Here is a 21386-nt window from a genome sequence, read left to right on the forward strand (position 1 = left end):
ACATGTTAGGATCCATAATGAGCAGAACTTACCTGCAGGTATTGGTAGTACAAATCAGAGGTGCAATCTGTGTGGGTATATTTTCAAAACACTGTCTGGTTTAAAAAACCACATCAGACGCCATGAAAGGGCTAAGGTGTAGGTGCAGGAGGTGGTCAAACTTCGTGTAAGGAGTAGACAACCACCACCATATATATATATATTAGTTTCACATTTTGGCACAGGACCTGCAATTTCGGAAGCGAGAGTAAGTCGATTTGCATCGACCTTCGAAAAGATGAAAGGCAATGTAGAGCTCGGCAGAACATAAAGACGGATGAAATACTGCTAAGCATTTTGCCCTGCGTGCTAATTGTTCTGCCAGCTCACCTTATATCTATCTATCTATCTATCTATCTTTCTCTCTCTCTCTCTCTCTCTCTCTATATATATATATATATATATATATATATATATATATATATATATATGTGTGTGTGTGTGTGTGTGTGTGTTGTGTGCGTGTGTGTGTGTGTGTGTGTATACACATACATACATATATACATACATACATACATACATGCATGTATGCATGCATACATACATGCATGCATATATACATACATGCATTTATACATACTCATATGTATATGTGTGTGCGTATGTGTGCTCCTATCAAGTTATAATAAAAAGATCTTAGCATTAAACGGAAGATAAGATTTATTCTATACCTTTTATCGTAGAAGTATTTATCATATTTTTACAAGAAAAGGAGTCACAAAGAGAAGTTTCGATCCGCAGGTCGGAACTGCGAAGTTACTGCATCCCTCTTCTTCCCAAAGTAGTATATACATGTATACGTACCGTTTCGTTTTCCTGTCTTGTTTTCCGTCCGCCACTACCCTCCACGAAAACAATTTAATTTGTGTTCGTGGGAAGAACCATTTTAACGATGCGTACTGCTTTAATTCTTCGAAACGCCGGAGTCTTAATGGTGGCAGCTGAGGAAGGGATGTTTCTATGTGGCCTGCTTGTTTGTTGCACCTTGTTTACCATTTTGTCCTTGTTCTTTTGCCACGTCATGTACCCAGTTATGTATCTATATGTACATGTAGATGAACGTATATACATACATGTACATATATATGCATATACTCATATATTGTTTGTATATATATATATATATATATATATATATATATATATATATATATATATATATATATGTATATGTATGCCTAAACTCAAGACGTTTAACGACACATCACTTTATATTTGGATGTACCTGATGGAACCCAGACTGCAAAATGGATGCAACACAACATGTTGAACAGAGTGCCACCCATAAGGGACAGTGTCAGGATGGATAGAAACGATCGTCGTACAAAATAAAGATTAATACCAAATCCATTTTCTGGTTACTTAATCAATTATCATTATATGTGTTTGTGTATGCATACATACATACATACATACATACATACATACTAATGAGACATAATGTAGCTTGGACAATCTATATTGAAATCCGTCGAAAGGATAATCCCGAGGACAAGGAAATAAGAACCCACAATATGGTAGAAGCCATAGCCACTCATAATAAAAAGGAATACTGGTGGAATATATCAGTGAAGACCTCAATAAAATGTAAGCACAACAGATATAATGATTTCGGATATGGATGAGAAACTGCACAGCTGTGGAAATTAGCTTCCCAGCGGCTGTTAGCATAAAGCTGAAGATCAGTGAAAAAGAGAACACCTATGCTGAACTGTTGAGAAATCTGGAGTTACTCTATCCAGACTACAAGTTCAGGTTTATACCTGTAATTATTGGGGCCCTGGGATATGTAACACACTGCCTGAATATCAATCTTGTGAAATTAAGCTTCTCAAAACCAGAAACGAGAAAGCTAATTCGAAGACTACTGATCCAATCCATCACTGGGACAGTAAAAATCTGTAAAACTTTCCAGAAGTTTATCATTTAAATATGTATGAACATGTCCAGAAATGCAACTATATGCATGAGAATACATACATAAAGCATGCAAATGTGCACACATATACATACGTACATACGTACATACATATATACATACATGCATACATACATACATGCATACATACATACATACAAAAGTACCCTGTTGTTGGTATTGAAATTCCAATGAAAGAGCCTAGGATCTAGGTTAGAAACCGATTTTTTCTGTATTGGCAAGAAATCTTGAAAAAAAGCTGAACAATGACATACATACATACATACATACATACATACATACATACATACATGTCGTTGTGGAGTGCACAGCACTTAGTGACAAGTGATATAGATGAAAGTCGATTTTCATCCTCACATGCCAGCTGGTGAGCTGTCACTGAGAGCGATGAGCAGAAACATATGCTTTAGGTCTTCCAAAATTGTCATTGTTTATGTCATGGAACGGTGGTGAGATTTAAAATCGACAGCACAGTGCTGGGAGAAGTAACGCGTGGAATCGCTTGCGACACCCTAACATTCCTTGAATCCATCACGCAGGGTCGATACCTTATATATCGACCCCGATGAGATGAGGGGCATAACTGGATTAGATTCAATGGAGTGTACCGCCAAAAAATATGAATTGACAATAATAAAACAAAGGCAATAGTCATCTTCGTATTCTAAATAAATACAAAACGATTTTTTAAATGGTCATAGAGTACAGATGTGAGTGTACAATTTAACTGGAAAGAAAAACAAAGCAATTAAATTTCGACAAGTGTCACCTTTTACATTGTAAAATATTAAGATAAAGACATCGAGTGATTAGTATCAGGGAAAACCTATTCGGACCATTGTGTCACATTTTTCTGTTTTACTCGCATGACCATTTTGTGGTAGTGTGTATGTAAGTGTGTGTGGGTGTAAGTATTTTTGGTGACGTGTATGCCATAGATGTGATTATTGCTCTCACCAACTCTCGCAATCTTTCTTTGGGAGCTTATCACCATTTTTATCGCTCATATGGTTTATATCTACAACGTTTCTTTCTTCAATTTTACATATTTTTTTATCATACATATCTTTTCACCTGCTCGACCACTTTCTCTCACCTTCGCTTTCTTTCTTCTCTTCCCTTCCTGTGTGTGTCATTTCCTCTATAGAATTCTCTACTTATTCCCACAAACAGGTATGTATGTAATATATATATATATATATATATATATATATATATATATATATATATACGGACGGACGTACATATATATGTATATATATATATATATATATATATATATATATATGTATGTATGTATATATATATATATATATATATATATATATATATATATATATATATATATATATATATATATATATATATATATATATATACACATATATATATATGTACGTACGTACACATATATATATGTATATATATATATATATATATATATATATATATATATATATATATATATATATATATATATATATATATATGTAGATAAATATATGTATACTCTTTTACTCTTTCACTTGTTTCAGTCATTTGACTGCGGCCATGCTGGAGCACCGCCTTTAGTCGAGAAAATCGACCCCAGGACTTATTCTTTGTAAGCCTAGTATTTATTCTATCGGTCTCTTTTTGCCGAACCGCTAAGTTACAGGGACGTAAACACACCAGCATCGTTTGTGAAGCAATGCTAGGGAGACAAACACAGACACACAAACACATACACACACATATATATATACACATATACGACGGGCTTCTTTCAGTTTTCGTCTACCAAATCCACTCACAAGGCTTTGGTCGACCCGAGGCTATAGTAGAAGACACTTTCCCAAGGTGCCACGCTGCTCTATCATTGCCTGTTGAGATACTCTGTAGGCGCAAGAAGACTGCACATAGAGACAACATGATCGCTGGTTTACATACATTGATCTTGGGCTGCTATGATAAACCCTTCTGTCTCTCATTTTAAGCCAGAAGACACTAACCATTGATGAGTAAGAGATTTATCAACATCGGCATTATTAGCTCTCTTTGTGTATTTGCCATTGGGAGGTTGTTCTTGCCATTTATCAGTAAGAATATCTAAAGCAACAGTTTTAGCACGAGTTTACATACGCTTAGCTTTTTCTGTGTTTGTTTCCAATACGTCTAATACTGGGATTTGTTGTATTTGGAATTCATTTAGATATTTCTTTGCCTGTTTTGTTACTGAATATGATGCTTTCTTGTTTTTGTGTTTTAAAACATCTCAGGCAGGAGTTTAGGCCAATTGTGGCAATCTTCATTGTCAATTCCAGTTGTAAAAGTCCACGGCCACCCTCTTTTCTTGGCAGGTAAAGTTCTCTATCTGCCTTAGGGTGGTGCATTCTATGCTTTGTCAACATTTTTCGTATTTTTCTGTCAAGATTACATATTTCAGTAATTGTCCAGTTAATAATATTGAAACTGTAAGTCACGGCTTGTATAGCTAAAGTATTGATCGCTTCGATCTTGTTTCTTGCCTTCAGATCTGTTTTGAGTATTGCCCTTATCCTGTGATAACATTCTTTTCTGATCCTTTCCCTCATCATGTTGAATGTCTGATTCCATCACCTTCAAATACCCCTAAGTATTTGTAGCTCTCCACTCCTTTATGTTATTCTGTAGGTCAGATTAACGTTGGATGTTTCTATCACTTTTCCTTTGATAAAGATAGCTTCTGCACATTTACCGAAGCCTATTTGCATCTTGATGTCATCACTGAATTTTTTAACAATTGCTAGTAAACCCTGTAGATGTTTTTATCAAACATTTTTTAGCGATATTGTGCATCATCGACCAATTTCGAGAGAGTTATTAAAGCTAGACAAAAGAGTAGTGGTGACAGAGTCACCCTGGAAAATGCCACATGAAATTCTTACATCTCCAGCATTGAGAGATTCATTGTCAGAGTAGTTCTCCATGATTTCATACCTACAGACTTGACGTTTCGCTGAGTAGGCGCTATTTTATAAATTTCCAGACATTTCTTAACCCAGCTATGTGGTAGACTATCAAAAGCTTTTCTATAGTCTATCCAGGCTATCGACAAGTTCTTGTGTTTGTGACAATCTTCTAAGATCATCTCATTGATGAGTAGCTGATCTTTACAACAATAGGACCTACGTTTACAACCTTTTTGCTCATTTGGGAAGATGCCACTTTCCATTAAGAAACTATAGGTGTACTCAGTCAAGACAGATGTTAGTATTTTATACATTGTTGTTAAGTAGGTTATGGGTCTATAATTTATTGGTTAATTTGTTTCTTCATTTTTTGGAAGTAAAAATGTAACACCGTTAACAAACCATGAATGAATCGTACGATGTTGTTGCAAAACATTGTTGTAAAGTTTTGACTTCCTGAGAGCAGATCTTACATCTACCTTGATACCCTCCCACTTTTGCTCTTCTAAGTTAGTAGATATTCTATCAGCCCAAGAGGCATTTTTATTGTGCGTGTTTTCTTCTGCCCAAATTTTATTCCAATATCCAGCATTTCTTCTTTTGATGGGACAGATTTTACTGTAAATGCTATTTTCCCTATCTTGCTGTAAAATTTTGGGGGTTATTTTTGAACATGTTGTCCCGTGTTATGCGGGCAGCTTTAACACATACCATTTGCTTGATATTCTCTGTAGTGATATCGATGTCAAGTATGGTTTTCATATTATGTCTTTTCTTTAATTTCCGGATTTTTGTTGGTTTGACAGGCTTGTCAAAATTAAGGTTTTTTTAAACATTCTATGTCAGACATAAGTAGCTGAATTTGGTGTTGAATACGTTCTTGCCAAGTAGGATTTTTTGCGGGAATGTTGTCGTTTCCTAATCTTTTCACTACATAGAATCGTTGAGATATTCGCGGATGCATAATACAGGTGGTTGAGATCTGTAATATCAACATCATTAGCTGAAATTATATCCTTAAGTGCAAGGCAGATTTTACCAATTAATTTCAGGTTTTGTTTAGAGTTGCGAATTTTTGGGACAGTATCACGCTCATATATATTGGTTTCATTCATTTTCAGCCATTCAATCATAATTTGATTTTTTAGATCATCTAGTACAGTTGGGTCAATTTCTGTGTGGCATTCTTCATCTATTTGATTTTCATCTGCCTTGGTGTTCATGGTTGGTTCATGTGAGGTATTTCACTTGGCTTATCAGTTACATTGACTCTTTCTGTCACTATTGCATTTTCATCAGATCTGGGTTGGTCTGTAATTATTCCCTCAGTAGTATCTTCTTTAGCTACAACTTTGTTCTTTTTATCCCTTACTAATTGTTTAATTTGGTTAATCTCTAATTCAGTTAGTGATTTCTTTTTCATAATGTTTCTTCCGACGTTGGCAAGCTTCTTACTATCTATGTAGGATCTTACTTCAGGGTACTTCTCTCTCAAGTTTAGGCAAGTTTGTTCAGTATTAGATTTATTTGTGGGGAAATACATGGCACGATAGAGGGCCTTAAGAATTTCTTTGTTATCTCCTCTTGAACCTTTTTTCATTTTTTCTTTTGGTTATTTGATGACGAGCGTGTTGGGCATCGGCTGGAATATTCCTGTTGTGAGGTACTTCCAGGTCTTGTGTTTCGGGAAGTTTTGAACCAGTAGCTGATTTTTCGCTTCCAATCTGGTTCCTCACTAAGGTGCGCGGCCCTTGTTGATACGGGCGACGGCCAATTCGGTGTGTATTTTGCTTTGTGATTATTGAGGCATGACGAGATTAGACGTTGACATTAGGAAACGGATCTTTCTGTTTGAGGTTAACTTTTGAGGAAACACCGCCTCCGATTTCTCTGAATGAAGACATTGCTCGTAACGTAGCTTTTGAAGGCTACCAGATCTGTATTCATCAGTATTTTGTTGTTTTTTTTGTTGTTGTTCTTGACAGATTTATCTCCGGGCATAGTTTCTTCGTGGTGTTTTTAAACTTATGAATTGTTCACTCTGTGTTAGCTGGAAGAAAATTGCTTTGTTATTGTTTTGCTTCGTTTCTGACACGTGCTTTCATATGTGTGTATGTGTGTCCTGTCATTATAACGTAGTTGTGTAAATATTGGGGTATATGTGTAGTCTTATGGGTATTAAAACGTATATATGATTGTATTGACATTCGAGTGTATGCGTAATTAATCCATTTACATACTGTTTTGTTCCACTTATATTTTATAATTTGTAAACTTTCCGATGTTTATTTCGCACACCTTTCCCTGAGACATCGTGCATGGGAGAGGCTGTGCTTTCTATGGCACTAAAATTTCGTTTTTTGTGGTTATGCTCGTTAAAAGGCCACTTCCTTCAAGTCTTCCACAGGTTCATTATTCCCATTCCATCGATGTTAGTATATCAGATTTGTTTTTGTATGGAGGGCATGGTGTAGTACGTAGTTCAGAAAGCATTGACGAGGCCAATTGTCAACAATAAATGATGGTATAACCTAAGAAGGACCATCAAAACAGAATCAGTAATATTTAGCAAAGTTTTAGCTGTAGAAAGAAATATATCAGAGGGTGATTTAGTAAGAAAGTTAGAAGAGACGCTTAGGAAAGGCATTGCAACTGACGTGCTGGCAGCGAGGTTGGCCCGCGATGACACTTCAACGCCAAACACGAAGGTGTCAGAGCGAAGGCACGTGCTCTAAGACAAGAAGGAACCAAAGCTGCTCGATGGGTCCGAGTGGATGAGGCGCAATATGGCAACAAAAACACCATTCGGTATTTGGTGGACCAAAATGTGCGCACGGTGAACGAGCCGGAGCAGATGTGTGCGCTCAGCAAGAGATGCGGAGTGTTGTGAAAAGCTGATAACAATTTAGGAAGTAGAGGACGAGATAATTGACTGCAAAGGGAACAAATTACCAGGATTAGATGGTCTGCCCTACGAGCTTTATTCTAGTATGCCTCACTTGTTTGCAAGCCTCTTGCCAGATATCTACTGCAACTGGCAGCAGAATGAGAGGATTCCCAAATCTGTGAGCCGAGAAGCAGTGCTACTGCTGAGAAAGGATCCAAGCAAGGGGTAAGTATTAGATAATTTTCGGCCTATCATTCTGCTTAATGTGGACATGAAAATTTTTGTCAAAGTGTTAGTGAATTTTGACCAAAGTTTTAGTCATCGAGAAACTGGTTGGAGACGCACAAATATGCACCGTTCCAAACCGTCCACGACAACCTCTACCTCATGCGCTACATCTTGGATAGGGTAGTTAAGGAACCTGGCATGGGTGAGGTTCTGATCAATTTAGATAAGTGAAAAGTCTTTGATAGGGTTGACCATCAATACCTGGCGGCTGTTCTCACGGCGGCCGCTTTCGGTCCGGTTTTCCGCGTTTGGATCGCTGTCATCTACAGTGACATCTGTTCGGTAGTCTGGGTGTCAAAGGTGTCCACTCTCGTCCTATCTGTATGTACTGACCCTCGAGCTATTACTTCGGAAACTGGAGTCGTCGAGGGTCATCTCGCGTGAACTAGGATGTGGGAGAGTTGTATCGGCATACACAGACGACGTCACCGTTATAGTGTCGGACGAGAAGCACATAGACCTGGTCAGCTCTACTGTGAAAGAATACGATGAAGTAACGGGAGCAAAGATTAATCCGGAAAAGACGGCAGGCCTGCAGCTCGGCACCTAGAAAGGCAGATCCATGTCGCCCGACAGCATTGTAGGACGTTGGACGGTCGGGCCTGTAAAAATGCTCGGGGTCTGTTTCGGACTGGACCTCCAACTGGAGAACTAGAGCATTGTATAGAGGGTTAGTGGTGAAAGGAAATGACGACGTTCTTAGGGAGACTCTAGGCGTTGATGAATTTTAACTCACCAGTCTGATATATGGGTTTATGTCGAACACTTGCTGTCACGTGTAGGACGTGTCCGCGTGTCGGCTGATTCTATCATGAAGATTGTCCCACCGCCTTCCATTAGCAAGGGAAGGCAATTTTCATCTGTTTTGTGACTGTAGCGAAAGAGGTTGCAGAGTGGTCTAGATTAAAAGGGCTGATGACTAATACTTTTCTCTTTGGCCTACCCCTCATCAATCTGAAAAGGAAAGTGAGGATTGAGAAAGAAGTGCTGACTTCCAGCAATTTTGTTAAAAGTTGGGTGAATGTGGTGAAGATGGTCGGTGTCAACGGGTCTACTTTGAGCAAATGTCCAAATCTTACTTTTGTCGGCCCTTGTAGCCTTTCTTTATTATAAAGAAAGGTTTATTATTATTATTATTATTATTATTATTATTATTATTATTATTATTATTATTATTATTATTATTATTATTATTATTATTATTATTATTATTATTATTAAGGTGGTCAGCTGGCAGAATCGTTAGCACGCCAGACGAAATGCTTAAATGGTATTTCACTCATCGCTACGTTCTGATCTCAGATTCCACTGAATTTGACTTTGCCTTTCACCCTTCCGGGGTCGATAAATTATGTACCAGTGAAAAACTGGAGTCGATGTAATCGACTATCTCCCTCCCTTAAATTTCAGGTCCTGTGCCTACAGTAGAAAGAATTATTATTATTATTATTATTATTATTATTATTATTATTATTATTATTAATATTATAAGACGAAATGGCAGAACCGTTAGCGCGTCGGACAAAATGCTTATATGCATTTACATTTTGTGTTCAAATCCGCCGAGATCGACTTTCCTTTTCGTCTTCCTGGGGATCAATAAAATAAGTACCAGTCGAGCACTGAAGTCAATGTAATCGACTAGCCCCACTCAACAGAAATTTCAGGCATTGTAACTGTAATAGAAAGAATTATTATCATTGTTGTTGTTGTTTGTTTAGTCGGCGAGCTGGCAGAATCTTTAGCGCACCGGGCAAAATGCCTGACGGCATTTCCTCTGACTTTACGTTTTGAGTTCAAATTCTACCGAGATCGATTTTGCGTTGCATCTTTTCGGAGTCGATAAAATATCTACCAGTGAAGCATTGGGGTTGATGAAATCGACTTACCCCACCCCGAGGTTGCTGGCCTCGGGCAAAAATTTGAAGCCATCCCCTAATATAATAATGAGCGAAGTGTTTTATATATTAACATTTATTACCAAACTAACGTGGCAGTCCATAAAATAGGACGAATGCTGCTGTTGATTAGCTCCGAGAGGCGATCGCCTCTAGCTAGCTATATGACGCACGAACCTGCGTCCATAAAACTTCGAACAGGGGAGGTCATCAACTTCCCTTTGCTGGCTTGGCATCCACAGACCGGTTTCCACTCATCAATGTGGAGCAGTCGAGTCCAGCAGGGGTCACCGTTGACCTCTGTTCGAAGGTTTATATATTCAGTGAAACACATTTACTGATTTTCAAAAATAGAAATGTTATAATTTCTAAATCTCTCTAAAGTAAAACCTTCGAACAGATGTCAACAGCGACCCCTGCTGGACTCGGCTGCTCCACATTAATAAGGGGCAGCTACTCCGAAACCGGTCTGTGGATACCAAGTCAGCAAAGGGGAAGTTGGTGACTTCCCCTGTTCGAAGGTTTATGGAATCAGGTTCGTGCGTCATATAGCTAGCTAGAGGCGATCGCCTCTCGGAACTAATCAACAGCAGCATTCGTCCTATTTTCTTGGACTACTTTATATACAACGTACAGAAGGTGGTAGGGGTCTTATACAGCTGGAGAACTGTTATGAAATAACCACCATAGGACTGCAAAAATACTTACTTCAGAAGCAAGGAAAACTAATACAAACAGCCACAAAACACGAGCAAAACAAAAAACTGTTTTCAGTATTTAAGGAAGCTGACAATTACAAACAAGAAATCATACTACCTAATAAATACGAAGAAGAAGAAGAAGAAGAAGAAGAAGAAGAAGAAGAAGAAGAAGAAGAAGAAGAAGAAGAAGAAGAAGAAGAAGAAGAAGAAGAAGAAGAAGAAGAAGAAGAAGAAGAAGAAGAAGAAGAAGAAGAAGAAAAGCTACAAAACAAATGAAATCCAAACTAAAACTAGAACAGCAACGGACGATGATAAAACGATGGCAAGAAAAGCCCCTACATGGTAAATACAGGGCTAAACTAAATGCAAAAGAAATAAACAGAGAAAAATCCCAGCAATGGTTGAGAAGCTCAGGACTCAAAGCAGAGACTGAAGGATTTTTAATTGCTGCACAAGACCAAAGCCTCCCCATCAGAAATTACTAAAAACATATAATGAAAAGAAACATAACAAGCAACTGCAGAATATGTGGCGATGGACAGGAAACAATAAATCATATTATCTCTGGCTGCCCAATCCTGGCTAAGAAGGAATATATTCACAGACACGACAGAGCTGGGACCTATATACACTGGAAGCTATGCCAACATTATTATTATTATTATTATTATTATTATTATTATTATTATTATTATTGTTGTTGTTGTTGTTGTTGTTGTTATTATTATTATTGTTGTTGTTGTTGTTGTTGTTGTTGTTGTTATCATCATCATCATCATCATCATCATCATCATCATCATCATCATCATCATCATCATCATCATTTACATCATCATATTCAAAGCGGCGAGCTGGCAGAATCGTTAGCACGCCGGGCAAAATGCTTAGCGGCATATCGTCTGTCTTCGCATTCTGAGTTCAAATTCCGCCGTGGTCGACTTTGACTTTCATCCTTTCGTGGCCAATAAAAAAAGTAGTCGACAGTGACAAGACTGGTGAGACGGAATGGATCTACTCTGAATATGCTTTTCTATGCAGGAGGATAGAAAATAGAAGAGAGAACTTTTCTATGCCTTGGAGACGGCACAGTAATCCAGGATTTTTGTGTGGGATTTACCCTAAGTGGACTGCCCCGGTATTGAGGTTTCTATTTATTTATTTATTATTTATTTCTCTACTTTCTATTATATATCCTCTGAAATATCCTTTAATGTGGTAGTATCTCCCCTTGACTGATGTTAACCCTACATGTTTTTGTAATTTTTTTGTGCTGTAGCTCGTCCTTCGATATTGCCTTCCATGTCTTGGGCCCTTTTGGCCAATAAAAGAAATTACCATTATTATTATTATTATTATTATTATTATTATTATTATTATTATTATTATTATTATTATTATTATTTTATGTTTGACTTTTGTTTTGCATTTGTACAAGTTGGATCCAAGTCTCACCCAGAGACCTCAAGAGACAACAAGTTAGAAGTTCATGTAGGTGTTATGCCTAGGGTACCATATATTTGGATTTGTACAGTTTTGTTCAAGTGAATGTTTAAGAAACCATAAGAAAATTATGTGTTTGCTTTAAAATTTGAGATCACATAGACAGTATTTTACGTAGGATATGGGCAGTTCCCATGAGCACTATCTTTTGAACTTCAGCCATTTTGGGGTTTCCTGGTATCTGAGCTAGGTAGTAATCAGCCCGTTTCGCTGTCATTCCCAGGGCACCTATGACAATAGGTATTGGTTTCGTCTTCAGATTCCACATTTTGCTAATTTCTATTTCAAGATCTTTATATTTGCTCAGTTTTTGGTAGGTCTTGACAGATACGTTTATATCGATTGGGACAGTCATATCAATGAGGAGGCATGATTTTTGTCTGAAGTCTTTCAGTATTATGTCTGGCCTATTTGCATCTATCTTTCTGTCAGTTTGAATGGTGAAGTTCCAGAGGAGTGCAATGTGATCATTTTCAAGTACTGGGGGTGGTTTGTGTTTCCACCAGTTTTTATCATGGGGCAAGTCCAGGTTTTTGCATATTACCCAGTGAATATATTGTGCAGCTCTATCATGCAAGTTGTGAATAAAGTCCATCTAGTTATATCTATTCAGGTCTTTCTAAGGATACATTATCCAATGTTCGCTCTCTTTTCAAGGTGATTAAGTGTAATTCAATATGAACTTTTCTACTATTTCTAACAGGTCAAGCCACTAATTTGGTTCGGTCTTCTCTAAGTTTCACTACTATGTAGACTTCATTTTATTTCTATTGTTGTTAATTATCAATATAGTTTTATTATCAAGACCGTACTCAACTCCAACTGGCACCCTTATTAAGATATAGATTCATACAGATTTCACCAGTTAATGTTGCTCTACAGTGACTATAACAGATATGCAAGTCTCAGGTTTTCTATATGCACTCAGTACACTCTACCTTTTTAAGAACATTAACCTTCAAATCAACACTTCCTACATATCCTCACTCCTTTGTATTGTGCTTTTGTGTGTATTTGTGTATATTTGCGCGCGTGTGTGTTTCTGTGTGTGAGTTTTGGTACGCGTGAGGTTTGGTACGCGTGCGCTTAAATATTAAACTATGTACCTGAAGCTCACTGAAATTATATGTGGACATATATAAATATATGTGTGTATGTATGCGTGTATCTAGTGTGTGCGCAATGTATAATGACGAGTGCCTGTGTGTGTATTTATGTCTGTACATAAATGTGTGTATTTAAGTATGTACATATAAATGCCTAAATACATACAAATATGTATATGCGTATGTGTATGTATATATGTGAACATATGTATACATGTTGACAGAGAGGAATGCGTATATGTGATCCTATGTTGGAAGGTAGTTATTTAGGTATATAAGTGTTTATATAAGAACAACAATACGTATGCAGGTAGGGTGAATGTTATTATGCATGGGTGCATACGTGTATGTATAAATGAAGGCATTTGTGCAGGTAAATAGGTGAGTAATTTGGTTAATAAGTAGGTTTCTATGGAGACAGAAATGAATCTGTCTCGTCAGGTGCTTGTTTTTGTCCATTCTAATTTAAAATGTCCACACATTTCGCCCGGTTTATGGAGACGTCGTACATAAATGGTTAACTGTACTTCAGAGTCATTCAGGTAATACAACGATCTATCTCTCCCTCTCACTCATTCAACTCTCCCCTCTTTCTTTCCCTATGCATATATTACATATATACACCATACATGCATACATACACGTACTATCTTGAATTTTCATTGTACACAAACATACACACACATACATATATATGTGTGTGTGTTATTGATGTGTATGTATGTATGTATGTGTATATATATATATATATATATATATATATATATATATATATATATATATATATATGTGTGTGTGTGTGTATATATATATGTATGTATATATGTATGTATGTATGTATGTAGTATCATTTTAGAGGCCTTTGTACAATTTCAGTTTGTTATAAGTTTTTTTTCCTATTTATGAGTGTATTAATCTGTAAAAAGAAAAAGTGAAAGAATTTATTATATTTTCGAATTTTTAATACATTTGCTTTTAAGCTGTTGGTCACAGTTCATCGTTTCTACGTTCACAACTATAGAGACACTGTCGTAATTTTTGAAGTTCTAATCATACGTTTAAAGTATTTGCATGTCTCCATAAAATACAATTGAAATATCTTTATTTTTTTCTCTTCTGGATGAACACACACACATATATATTATATAGATACATATACACATATACGTATACATACATACATACCTGCATACATATATATACATACATTCATGGATACACACACATACATTCATGGATACACACACATACATACATACATACATACATAAATAAATACATACATACTTACATACATACATACATACATACATACATACATACATACATACATACGTACGTACATCCAAACATACATTCTTTTATTGACGTTGATATATTAGTTGTATTAAGCCCTCGAAATCTTATGTATAGATTACGTCTCTCATATGGATAATAAAATTTAAAATTATACAAGGACTTTACAATGACCATATATACTCTTTTCGTTTAAACACGTACTAATTCATGCATGTGTGTATGTTGTGTGAGTGTGTGTGTGTGTATGTGTGAGAAAAAGAGAGAAAGAGAATGTGTGTGTGTGTGTGTGTGTGAGAGAGAGAGAGAGAGAGAGAGAGAGAGAGAGAGAGATTGCCTTTATTTATGTGTGTGAACTTATCTATCCTTTTGTATTTATATATATTTCTCCGTATACTTGTTTATTACTGCATCATTCTACCGTCTACTAGTTGTTGTCTACTTCTGTGTATTTACATGCATATTAACTCATCTAATTTCCAAATATCTCGCCTGTAAATTTCTTATATACATACACATACAAATATATGTATGTATATGTATAAATGTATGCGTGTATGCATGTATGTGTGCATATATATGTCTGTTTACATGTATGTGTATATAGGGAGCAGCTGCTTTTCAAGCTTGTTAAATTAAACACAACTGGGTTTGAGCTTTTTTTCATACTTCATTATTAGTCTTTTATATTCGGGTTACAACAGCCTTCCGACGTCCATTAACGTTTTATTACGTTCTCGATCATATCGACTAAAAGAAATGGGATGGCAGAGGCTTTTATTATATGCAACAAACACTAAGTGAATTATATTGTTACTTACTGGTACATTCATCATTATGATATTTAAACTGTTTAACCGTTAACTTCATGGTACATTGACTATTAATAACAGTTTTTAAAAAGACATATCTATGTCCTATTTTCTTTAGCTGTAACCAAAGTTTCCACAGCTAATCTAGTTTTATTTTTACGCAACTCAGTATAGAATGACTGTGTTATCAAGTAATGTTTTTCTATCTAGTTTTGTTTCGTATTCTGTCTGAATTACGCTCTGGTGTCATAGTGCCTTGTAGTAAATGCATGACCGATCAACGGAAAAAGAGTCTGATAGATGTAACAATAGTTTGAGTCTTGAAATTTTCAATTTATATTAAGCTTGTTGGCTGAAGTATCTTCTGTACCTTTCAGATTTGTGGTATCGTCAAGTTGAGAATGTTCTTAATTTTCGTGTTTGGTGATGTTTTAACTTTTGATTCCTATTATGTTTATTTTATTTTATAACATTTTCAATCATATATTCATCCATTCTATAAATATCATGCATTGGTCCGTGTAGAATATATCATGTACTTGGTTTAAGTGTTTTTACTGAGTATTGTAACTACCATGTGTCAGAGGATTTCGTATTATTTAATATTTATATTGCTAACTCCACTGACATGGTTCACTATCGGTTATTAACAACTGCTTGCTTAGTTCATTTTGATTTTCTATATACATATATATATGAGTGTATGCATATGTGTGTGTGAGTGTGAGGGAGGGAGGGAGCGAGGGAGGGTGGGAGGGGGAAGGGCGTGAGGGAGAGTCTGTACATTTATCTTTGTAGGGTTCTGCATATACGCACGCGCATAATTTTAGTCACTGTGACTTCCATACTTCTCTTGTAGTGACATCGTCAGACTATCGGCAAAACTCCGAAGTCACTATGAATAGAAGTACCTATGAGATTTGACACTGTTCCTGTAGCGAGTCATTAGTCTCTGTTTACAGATTTTTATCATTTTTTCATATATTCTTTACTTATATTAAATTGCCTTTATCTATCTATCTCTCTGTCTATCGCTCTCTCCCCTCATCTCTGTCTCTCTTCTTCTCTCTCTCTCTCTCTCCCTCTTTATATATATATATATATATATACATATATATATATATATATACATCTATATATATATATATATACACATACACACATACACACACACACACATGTATGTATGTATGTATGTATTATGTATGCATGTATGTGTATATATAGGTGAGCACAAGTGTGTACGTACGCCGCTATATTTATTTATTTATGTGTTTCAGCCAAGTGGCTGCGGTCATGCTGGTGTATATATAAATATAAAAATGGAACAGAAAAACACAATAGAGGACAATAAAACATTCGGACAGATAGGCGATAAAAAGGCGGACTGGAGAAACAACAATTAGAAGGATAGGGAAAAAAAAGACCAGTCATTCGTGGCCTTCTTTCCTCAGTCAAGTTACCAGAAGTCCTTACTGTTTCGGGCAGTTACACTTCAGACAGTTCGATCTGGTTGCCCCCCAAAAAGTCTAAGCTAAGAGCATTAGATTTTTTGTAGGTTAGCGAATGTGTACGGCAACAAAGACCAAAAACGGAGAACATGGTACACAATTACAAATACAAACAACAAGAATATAACAAAAGGTGTCTTTCGACTGAGAACGAATGAAATTGAGCTGGTGTGTATGAAGTGAAAGTCTAAAGGCAGGAACATAGGAGGTGGACATAAGAGGTATTGGCGGTCGACAGTCAGGCCAAGGAAGAAAGATCATGGCTCGTCGGACACCGGTCACGTGGAAGGAGGAGAGAGGGGTAAGGGACAGCGGAGTTGAAGGATTAAAACAAAAATCATAGAGACAAAGGGAAAGGTACAGGGGCGGTAAACGAGGGAGTAAAGTGGGAGGTAAAGAAAGAGAGGGCCAAGAAATGTGAGAGAGAGGGGAGAGAGAGAAATAAAAGAGGAAGAAAGTATGAGTGAGGACTTATATATACATATACATATATATATATATATATATATATATATATATATATATATATATATATTTACTTTGCAAGATTTTTTATGTGAAATCGTGTGTTGAAACAGATGTTGTACTTGGGGATGGTCATATTGCCAGTTTAGCCAATAAAAACACACGCACTGTATATTTCGTGTTAATTTGCTTCAGCTTTATATTACATTACATTACATTAATCCTATTTCGGCCAGAGTTCTTTCGTCACACTTCTGTGACCTCATCAGTGGTCCTTTGCTTTCTTCTTTCTTATGTGTGTCTCACCTTGCTAACTATCAGCCATTTTGTATTTTGTATTCCTATTGTATGTGTCTACGCCTGCGTATCCTTCAATGTGTCTATGTTTTTGTAAGTGCATGTGTGTGTATGGGGAGTGTCTGTATTATCTATATCCTCTGTTAATACATATTCGTTTGTTTTTGTTTTTATTTATTTATTTGTTCATGTGTTTATACCTACTTTTCTTTTCTTTTTTGTATTTAATTTAATTTTGTTAACGTATGTAGTCTTTAATTCCATTTGTTTATCTATGTATTGTATTGTATTATATTTTGTTCATACTGTTATTGGTTTATGGGGAATGTATTGTCATATGTTGTGGTTTGTGGTTTGTTAGGGGTATGTGTCAGTGTTCCATTCCAGTTTCCTATTCAGGCTAGGTTTATCTTCTATTATGTTTGTAGCTTCTGTAATTTGTCTAAGTGCTGCATCTCTGCTATGTGTGGATAAGATTTTAATTTCTATGTTGTTGAGTGAGCCTCCATGTTCTTGCTCAGCGTGCTGGTACAGAACTGATGAGCTCTTCCCTTCCTTAAGTTCCAGCCAATGTTCATTTGCCCGCTCCCCTATGCTCCTTGCTATTTCGCCTACATATGTCGTTGTCTTGTTACTGCATCGTCCCTCTGTACATCTTATAGTATAAACCACATTTCTGGTTTTACAGTTCGTTTGTGGGCTAAATCTACATACAGTACAGTTCCTATCAGTGCAGGGGGTTCTACTAAAAAGGTATGTTCTACTGATAAGGGATTTGATAGGGTTGCCTGGCCTTTCAACAACCTTAATTCTTAGCTTAAGTTTGTCTAGGGCCCTTCTAAAGCGGTACGCCAGTTCGCCTCTAGGGGTGGTGTTGACGAACATGACGCTCTGGTATTTGTGCCTATCATACCATGAGTTGGCCTTCCCTATTTTCTTCTTAATCCTTTCTATGGTGTTCCATGATTTGCTCCTATAGAGTGGGCAAATCCCATTCCTATCGTTACGTCTGATTGTTTCAAATTTCTTCATAGCTCCTTTGTATACTCTGATCCTTTCTTTATGGCTGTAACCTGAGAATTGCATGCGGTGAACGAAATGTTGTATATGTCTCTTTAACTCTGTGGGGTTGCACATGCAGGGCACATTTCGCATTACTCTGACGAGGTCTGCCATCAATATATTGAATTTGGCATTGTCCGCAATAGCCGACTTCCGGTGGATCAGGTATTTGGAGGCCATAGGTTTTGCATAGTGTGAATGGAGGATTCGGGTTTTATTATTCTCAGTTTCTAGCCAGAGTTCGGTATCTAATACAGGTAATCTATGGTTAGGGTGTTTAGTAGGGTAGTCTATCGTAACTTTAATACTCTGGTGGATGGAGTTAGCTATTTGCTGGATGCTCTCCATGGTATTATTTTCTATTTCTATTTCAGGGGTACTCTCTTGTGGGGGTGTCTTTACCACTAAGTTGATATCATCGACATATCGAGAGTACATATTCACGAGTATGGAGTTCTGTGTCAGGCGTTCCTTAAGCCTTCTGTTCCACCATACCATGAAGAGATTGGCCACATCACCGGCGATACTAACACCGATGGCTGCTCCCTCGTCCTGGGCATATAATTTGTTGTTAATGTGTGGCCTTTTAGGGTAACCTTTATACTAGCTCCTAGTGCATGTGCGATCATTTTTTTTACCTGATGAATATTAGCGGGGGTCCGTATGGCTCTGGTCCATCCACTCCATCTCTCTATAGGGGTCTTCTTAGGTAAGAAGTCAAGGTAGAAAATGCTAAAATAATTTTATAAAAACATTTCAGTCCCGGTTTCAGTCATTGAGACTTTTTCAATTGTAAGTATGGAAAACAATTAAATTTTGGAAAAATTAAAAGAAAAGTTTTTTTAAAGAATATTTGCATAGTGTTCAAATACAAGGGGCATTTTCCTTGTTTTTTCCTCTCACTGTCTCTCTTGTTTACTCGTGTGGGTTCGAGGTCGTTGTGAATTCTTGGCAGGGAAGAAGAAGAAGAAGAAGAAGAAGAAGAAGAAGAAGAAGAAGAAGAAGAAGAAGAAGAAGAAGAAGAAGAAGAAGAAGAAGAAGGAGGAGGAGGAGGAGGAGGAGGAGGAGGAGGGGGGAGGAGGAGGAGGAGGAGGAGGAGGGGGCGGGGAGGAGGAGGAGGAGGAGGGGAGGAAGTGCCATGATAGTAGTAGGATGTTAAATGGTCAAGCACCCTGAAAGTGACTTGTTGTGGATGGTAGTAGTGATTGAATTCTTGAGACATCTCTTTTGAATGCATTGTTTATAAAATTTGATAGGTGTTATTGTAAACAGTAATAGTATTAAAGTTAGGAAGGAAGTGGCGGAGAGGAAGAGGACGAAGAAGAAGGGGAAAGAGAAGGGAGAATAATAAAGGAATGCAGGTGGTATGATAGTAGTAGGATGTTAAATGGTTAAGTAACCTAAAAGTGTTTCGTTATGGATTATAGCAGTGATTTGGACTGTTTTTTTAATGAATTCTTGGGAATCACTTGAGTGTATCATTTTTAATATTTGCATGTGTGTTTGTGTTATTCTAAGGCCGAGGTGGATATGTCGTTTGTTGTAGATGAGTTCAAAAGGGGTCTGCATTTTGTAATAAAGAGAGTCTCTTTACTAATTCGTTGGCTACAGATTGTATCGTCCCTGAATTGGGAGAAGGGAAAAATTCTGAAGCTTGGATTTTTGTTATTGGCGCAAATGTCGATGTGTTGGTTGAATGCTATTTTTCTGTTTGGGGGAATTTTGATCTGGGATCTGTGCAGAGTCATCCTTTGACGTAGACTGTTTTTGTTTGGCCTAAGTATTGCTTTCGACACCCAGAGCAGGTTAGTGCGTATATCAGGTTCTCCGAAGCACATGTTGCGCTGCTTTTCACTGTGAAATGTTGTCCCTGTTTGAAGGAGAACTCTGATCTCTCAATTAAATTGACGCATATCCCACAGTTGGGTCTTCCGCATTTTTTTACTGACGGCTTCTGTGTTGTTGTTGAACGTTTTCGGGCTTATGTTAGGAAACTTTTCATAGATTTGGGTTGTCTCTTGCTTTTAATGATGGTGTGTGTTTGGAGGATTAATTTCATTTTGTAGTCCTTTTTTAGCAGAGGAATGTTTTGAAGGATGGTGTCGAACGCTTCATTGTTGAGAGGGATGTGTGTGGAGATGTACGGTAGGGCTTTTGGTTGTAAATCCTTCTTTAATTTGGGATGTCTGAGTTCGTGGATGTTGAGTTGAAGGGCACGTTGAAAGCATATGTCAATTAGTGAAGGTGGGTAATTCCTGGTGATGCGTGTATCCTTTAGTTTATGTAGTCGTGTGTCTCTGGTGTTTGCATTAGAAAGTATATTCTCAATTACACCAGATGTGCCATCAAAACTCTTGATTGGACTTTTGTCAGGTGGAGAAGAGCCATGTAAGGAACGTGAAGAGAGCACAGCATAAAGACAGAAAGTCACGGTGGTGCTCCAGCATGACCACAGTCATTTGACTGAAATGCATAAATAAATAAATAAATATACATACATATATATATATATATATATATATATATATATATATATATATATATATATATATATATATATATATATATATATATATATATATATTCAGATAAAGGCGAAAGACATAGTGGTTCTCGGGTGTTGCACTTATGATTGTGAGATCGCAAGTTCGATTC

This window comes from Octopus bimaculoides, chromosome 16 (assembly GCF_046866305.1).
Source record: "Octopus bimaculoides isolate indiv1 chromosome 16, ASM4686630v1, whole genome shotgun sequence".
NCBI lineage: Eukaryota > Metazoa > Mollusca > Cephalopoda > Octopoda > Octopodidae > Octopus > Octopus bimaculoides.